Below are 7,432 nucleotides of genomic sequence, written 5' to 3'. Positions count from 1 at the left end.
GGCCCATAATTTCCCCTTTAAAGATGAGGAAACTCAGACCCCATGGGCTTAAATAATTTAGCTATGGTCATCTCACACTGTCTCCCATTGAAAACCAGATTCTTCTAATAATAGTTGAGATCTTGGGTAAGCTGTTTCCTTCTTTGGGGTCACTTGCTTCCTCTGTGATCTCTTCTGTGAGATCACTGCTATCTCAACTTTTTTGATTACACTATCCTATCAGTAAAAAAATGGGCATTTACTCTCTAGCATATGTGTATTATAAGATATACATATATACATATACATATACCATTATGAACCCATTCTTTAGCAAGCTCATTTCTTTCTTAAATTACACATTTAAATTTTTTTTTTCAACGTTTTTATTTATTTTTGGGACAGAGAGAGACAGAGCATGAACGGGGGAGAGGCAGAGAGAGAGGAAGACACAGAATCGGAAACAGGCTCCAGGCTCTGAGCCATCAGCCCAGAGCCTGACGCGGGGCTCGAACTCACGGACCGCGAGATCGTGACCTGGCTGAAGTCGGACGCTTAACCGACTGCGCCACCCAGGCGCCCTCTTAAATTACACATTTAAAATGCATAAAAATATAAATCCCAATATATTTCTCCCTCAACTGAATGAATCAAGACTCCTGTGCACCCTACTTTGGAAACTACTGGACTAGATGATCTCCGCAAGTTCTAAAAATCTATGATTTTAGGTTGTCTGTTCAGTTCTGTAAACTATAAAAAGAATGCACTGATAAAAATCTTACAGCCATGGGTAAATTATGATAGAGGAGCCAGAAAGAACCTGGAAAAACTAGGCCAGGCAAGTTCAGCTGAGAGCAGCGAGAAATGTAATGTGGAAAAACTAGGAATTCAATACATAGGGGAGAAGTAGGGATCAAAGGAGATTATAATGAATAATAATAATAATAATAATAATAATAATAATGATAATTACAATAGCATACTTTCTCTGTTCCAGGCCCTGTTTTAATAATTTTACATGTATTTATTTATTATTATTTTTTTAATGTTTATTTATTTTTGACAGAGAGAGAGCACAAGCGGGGGAGGGGCACAGAGAGGAGACACAGAATCTGAAGCAGGTTCCAGGCTCTGAGCTGTCAGCACAGAGCCCGACGCGGGGCTCGAATTCACAGACCGTGAGATCATGACTTGAGCCAAGTCGGACACTCAACCAACTGAGCCACCCAGGCACCCCTACATGTATTTATTTATTTAATCATCACAAAACCCTATGAGGTAGGAACTATTATTATCTCTATGAGAAACAGAGACAAAAATGAGGAACAGAGACAGAGGCCAAGTAACTTACCAAAGGTCATTTATCTGATAAGTGGCTGAACTGAGATTCAAACCTAATCACTTGTCCTAAAGAATGAGCTACAAAAGGAAACAGAGAGGACAAAAAGTCATAAACAATTGTTAGGCCTTTGTGGATATTTGTTCATTGTCTTACTAGAAGCCAAGCCTCCCTACTCCCTTCCTAAAACCATTCCCAGTCTCTCAATCAACATTTGGATGAAGCTCTCTCTTATCCCCACCTCTGGAGGTAGAGTCACTCACCAGTTGTATTAGTCAGGGGTCCCTGGGGTTCCCCAGAGAAACAGAACTAGTAGGATAAATAGATGAATAGATGGATAGATAGTTAAATTAGATAGGCAAAGAGGTAAATAGATTTATTATAAGGAATTGGCTTGTGTGATGATAGAAGCTAGAAAGTCCAAAATCTTCAGTATGGACTGGCAGCTTGGACACTAAGGAGAGCTGATGGTGTAGACGAACACCACTGGCAGTCTGCTGGAGGATTCCCTCTTGTTCTCAGAGGCTGGTCTTTTTGTTCCATTTAGGTCACCAACTGATTGGATGAGGCCCATTCACATTATATAGGACAATCTGCTTATTCAACATTCACAAATTTAAATATTAATCTCATCTCAAAACACCTTCCATGTTGACACATGGACCATTTAACCACCACACGCATGACCAACTAACCACCACAACAGTGTAAGTATTTCAATGTAAGTTATTTTATCTACCCCTTTTCAGAGATGCATAAGTGACCTAATTAACACCAAATAGGTTCAGGAAAGCTTACCTCTATGACTTGATCTATTTCTGGGGACAGGACTACCTTGCAAACATGAGGGGAGAGGGTGCCTGGAACGCAGCCAACATCAAGCAAGCAAAGCTGAGTCATGGAGAGAGATTCCAAATTCATTTTATAAAACTTCATCTAAGTCCTTAAAGAAACTGAATATACTTGTGGACTAACCAATTGCGTGAGTTAATAAATCTCTTTTAATTGAATTTGGGTTGGGTATTCCGATACTTGGAAGGTAAAAAACAAACAAACAAATAAATAAATAATAATAAAAAAAAACCTCTAACAAATAGAGAGAGAGAACTTGGGCAGGGGGATGAGCCCAAACTTTTTAACACTAACCTTAGAGTGTAGGCAACTGCCATGCTATTCCATAAAAGAATCAGGACAGCTGACTCTTAGATCTGGAACAGCACTGCAGACATTTTCGTATATTTCTAGGTGCAGAGAAAAGACTGGATGACATTTTCTGCCAGATGAACTCTTGCCTACCTTATGGTTTCACCTAAGGCTCACTTAATGAATAATAAACAAAGAGAAGGATGTGGCCATACATGAATTAAATCAAAGGCAGATACATGCAAGGATTTATGACTATAATTATCTTAATATACTCTACAAAATTATTCATCTTAAACTCCAGTGAAAAATAATCTTGCATGAATCCTTCTGCCAACATTTTACTTTTTTTTTTTTCAATCAGGTCAATCTCTATGTATTTGTAAACAATTTAAAAAAATTTATTGAGAAATAACTGACATACATCACTGTACCAGTTTAAAGCATACAGCCTTTGGGCACCTGGGTGATCTTGCCGTCTGTGAGTTCAAGCCCCGTGTCAGGCTCTGTGCTGACAGCTCAGAGCCTGGAGCCTGCTTCGGATTTGAGTCACCCTTTCTCTCTGCACCTCCCCTGCTTGCTCTCTCTCTCTCTCTCTCTCTCTCTCTCAAAAATACAATAAACATTAAAAAATAATAATACAAATTTAAATATTTTTATTTTTGAGAACAAGAGAGACAGAACACATGTAGGGGAGGGGCAGAGAGAGAGGGAGACACAGAATCTGAAGCAGGCTCCAGGTTCTGAGCTTTCAGTACAGAGCCTGATGCGGGGCTCAAACCCACAAACCGCAAGATCATGACCTGAGCCAAAGTCAGACATTCAAAGGACTGAGCCACCCAGGCGCCCCATACTTTTTTGAGGATCCTCAATCCTGTTTTCCATAGTGGCTGCACCAATTTACATTTCCATCAAAAGTGCACAGGGGTTCCCTTTGCTCTGTATCCTCACCAACGTTTGTTATCTGTTGTCTTTTTGACGACAGCCCTTCTAACAGGTGTGAGGTGATATACCTCATAGTGATTTTAGTTTGCATTTCCCTCATGACAAATGATGTGGAGCATCTTTTCATGCACCTGCTGGCCTTTCATATATCTTCTTTTGTGAAATGTCTATTCAGTCCCTTTGCCTATTTCTAAATTAGATTATTTTTCTTACTTCCTTATGGAGTCTAAGGAGTTGTTTATATATATTTTTATTTAATTTCTTATCAGATACATGGTTTGCAAATATTTTTTCTCATTCTCTATGTTGTCTTTTCACTTTATTGATGGTTTCTTTTGCTGCACAAATCCTTTTAGTTTGACATAATCCCACTTGTTTATTTTTATTCTGTGACTTATGCTTTCAGTGTGATATCCAAAACATCATTACCAGGACCCATGGTGAAGAGCTTATTACTATACCTTCCACTAGGAATTTCACAGTTTCAGGTCTTGCATTTAAGTCTTTAATCCATTTCGAGTTGATTTTTGTGAGTAGTGTAAGATACGGGTCCAGTTTCATTCTTGTATGTGGGAGTACGCAAATATCCCAACATCATATATTTAGACTATTTTTGGCTTCCTTGTCAAATATTAGCGACTCTATATGCTTAGGTTCATTTCTAGGCCCTTGGTTCTATTTCATTGGTCTATTTGTCTGTTTTTATGCCAGTACCACACTGTTTTGATGACTGTAGCTTTATAGTATAGCTTGAAATCAGGAAGTGTGAATTCTCCTGTTTTGTTCTTCTTTCTCAGGATTTCTTTGGCTATTTGGAGTCTTCTGTGGTTCTTTATAAACTTTAGGAGTAATTTTTCTACTTCTGTAAAAAAATGTCATTGGAATCTTGATAGGGATTGCATTGAATCTATAGATGCCTTTTGGTAGTATTGACATTTTAACATTAATTTTCCAATCCATGAACACAGGCTACCTTTTCATTTATTTGTGTCTTCTTCAATTACTTTCATCCATGTCTTAGTTTTCAGCATAGAGATTTTTCACCTCCTTAGTTAAATTTATTCCTAAGTATTTTATTCTTTTTGATGCTGGTATAAATAGTATTGACTTTTTAATTTTTTTCTCAGAAAATTTGTTGTTAGTGTAGAGAAATACTACTGATTTTTATATGTTAATATATGAATTTTGTATACTGAAACTTTATTGAATTCATGAATTAGACCTCACAGTTTTTTGGTTGAGTCTTCAGGATTTTGTCTATAAAAATCATATAATCTGCAAATAGAAACAATTTTACTTTTTCCTTTCCAATTCTGTTAACTTTTGTTACTTTTTCTTGCCTGATTGCTTTAGGACTTCTAGAACTATGTTGAGAGGGGTGTGAGTGGGCACCCTTGTGTTGTTCCTGATTTTAGAGAAAAGCTTAGTCATTTGTTGTCTTATACCATTACTTTGTAGACTTGTGTGCATGTAAAAAAAAAAAAAAAAGAAGTTCTATATCACTTCAATCCTTCTTAGAAGACCAAGACAGAATGTACTCAAGGATTTTCTCTATGGGCTTGGCAAAAAAGAGAAAGCATAATCGCAGAAAAATCTAAATGTGTTGCTCAGCTTGGCAGTGGTAAGTTTAGAGAAAGGCACATGGAAGCTGAAGTGCTTTCAAAATGCAAGGTCAGCCCAAATGTGTAATAGACAGAAAAGATGAACCTTCAGGTTCAAACAAATCCTGTCTGTCAAAAGAGGAACAATGTAGCAATGAGCATATGGTCAGATAACAGGCCAGGCATTAAGACAAGCCCTGGGAAATCAGATAAAAGCTATTGAGTATCAGATTTTTGGCAGGGAAACCATCTCTGAGGTCTCAAATGAAAGCAGGACTCTAGACATTGAAGACTAGCAAAGGGTAAGGAGCCAGGAATTCAAATCACGTGTATGTCACAATCTAGAATTGAGTCAGAGAAATGTAATGCTCTAAAATAATTGCAATTAGGAATTAGGACATTATGGCATAATAGCCAGAACCTTAGACTTAGAAAGTGTAAGCTCTAGTTACCAGCTGAGTTATCTTGACAGATATTACAACCTCTCTGCATCTCATTTTCCTCTATGGTAAAAATAAGGGGATTGGACTAGAGGAACCCCAAGATTCCATGAAAGTGATTTAGGGATTTCCTAGCCAAGGAAATGCATATTTGCTCCAACCACTAGAGATTTAGGACCACCTGAGAAACCTGTACCTTGGTGTAAATTATTTATATATTAAGAGTCTGTGTAAGATTTTGTGTGAAAACAGAATTATACTTAAAAAATAGTTTGAGGGGTGCTTGGGTGGCTTAGTTGGTTAAGCATCCAGCTCTTGATTTTGGCTCAGGTCATGATCTGACCATTCATGAGTTTGAGCCCTGTCAGTCTCCACACTGACAGTGTGGATCCTGCTTGGAATTCTCTCTCTCTTCCTCTGTCTTCCCCTACTCCTTGCGCATTCTCCCTCTCTCTCTCTCTCTGTCTCATAAATAAATAAATAAACATTTAAAAAAGTAGTTTGAAAACCACTTGAACTGGTGCTACTTGAGTTTGTTTTCATTATTGAACATGAGAACTAAGATTATTTATCCTTCCTGCAAATAACCCTACATGGTCAGTGGCTTGTATTTTATTGATATCATTTGAGAGTATTTTGGGGGGAAAAAAAAAGTTTGGAAAAGGGAGTACTCAGATATTTGAATTTCTGATCAAAAATGTTTATTATTGTATTTTACATTAAAAAAAGTAATGGAGGGGCGCCTGGGTGGCGCAGTCGGTTAAGCGTCCGACTTCAGCCAGGTCACGATCTCGCGGTCCGTGAGTTCGAGCCCCGCATCAGGCTCTGGGCTGATGGCTCAGAGCCTGGAGCCTGTTTCACATTCTGTGTCTCCCTCTCTCTCTGCCCCTCCCCCGTTCATGCTCTGTCTCTCTCTGTCCCCAAAATAAATAAACGTTGAAAAAAAAAAAAAGTAATGGATATTATGATGGACATTTTTCAAAAATAGAGATAAGTAAAAGGAAGAAAATGGAGATCATACAGATGCCTATAGGCCAGAAAGTACAATTATCACCATTTTGTTTATTTCCTTCTAGTTTGTGTGTGTGTGTGTGTGCGTGTGCGCGTGTGTGCGCGCGTGTGTGTGTCCACATGCAGGTACACACATGCACATTGTTTCTCAATGAGCTTAGAGCCCTATATATTCACTGTGTATTTAAAGGTGAGTATGGGTAGTCTAGTGGGAGTGTTATAATGTTATGAAAGCAATCAAATCATAAGATAATGTAAACATACCATAAAAAAGGTAAAACGAAAGTTCAGTAGAGAATGAAATCACTTTTATTTTTTTTTTTAATTTTTTTTTTAATTTTTTTTTTTCAACGTTTATTTATTTTTGGGACAGAGAGAAACAGAGCATGAACGGGGGAGGGGCAGAGAGAGAGAGGGAGACACAGAATCGGAAACAGGCTCCAGGCTCTGAGCCATCAGCCCAGAGCCTGACGCGGGGCTCGAACTCACGGACCGCGAGATCGTGACCTGGCTGAAGTCGGACGCTTAACCGACTGCGCCACCCAGGCGCCCCTGAAATCACTTTTAATTTGGCAAAAGCCTCAAAATTAAGGGAAAATAGAAGTTAGGTTAAGCTATGTGAATTTTAGATAGACTGAAGTGAAAAAAGAAGATATTCTCAGATAAGACAACAGAGGAGAGGTACAACAATGGAAACTGGTAGAACATACGTCGATTAACCAACCCCAAAGTAAGCAATGCATTTAGACTCTTTTCCCCCAGTCTTCTGATTTCTCTGCCTGTCCTGGAATTTCATATACAGTTAAGATATCAATCATTTGTACACTGGCCCCATAAGCTATTAAAGTATTTTGGCATTCCTAAGCCATCGCTGACAGAGATTAGGAAGGATAGAAGCTTCACAGTGTTGACAGAAAGGGTCTTGTCACTGTCAATGTAGAGCAATCTATTTTCAGATCTCATGTGAAGCAGGA

Source organism: Puma concolor, chromosome B4, assembly GCF_028749965.1.
Source record: "Puma concolor isolate L17-30 chromosome B4, mPumCon1.1.hap2, whole genome shotgun sequence".
Lineage (NCBI taxonomy): Eukaryota > Metazoa > Chordata > Mammalia > Carnivora > Felidae > Puma > Puma concolor.
The sequence above is the reverse complement of the archived record's forward strand: the minus strand, read 5'-3'. Positions refer to the sequence as shown.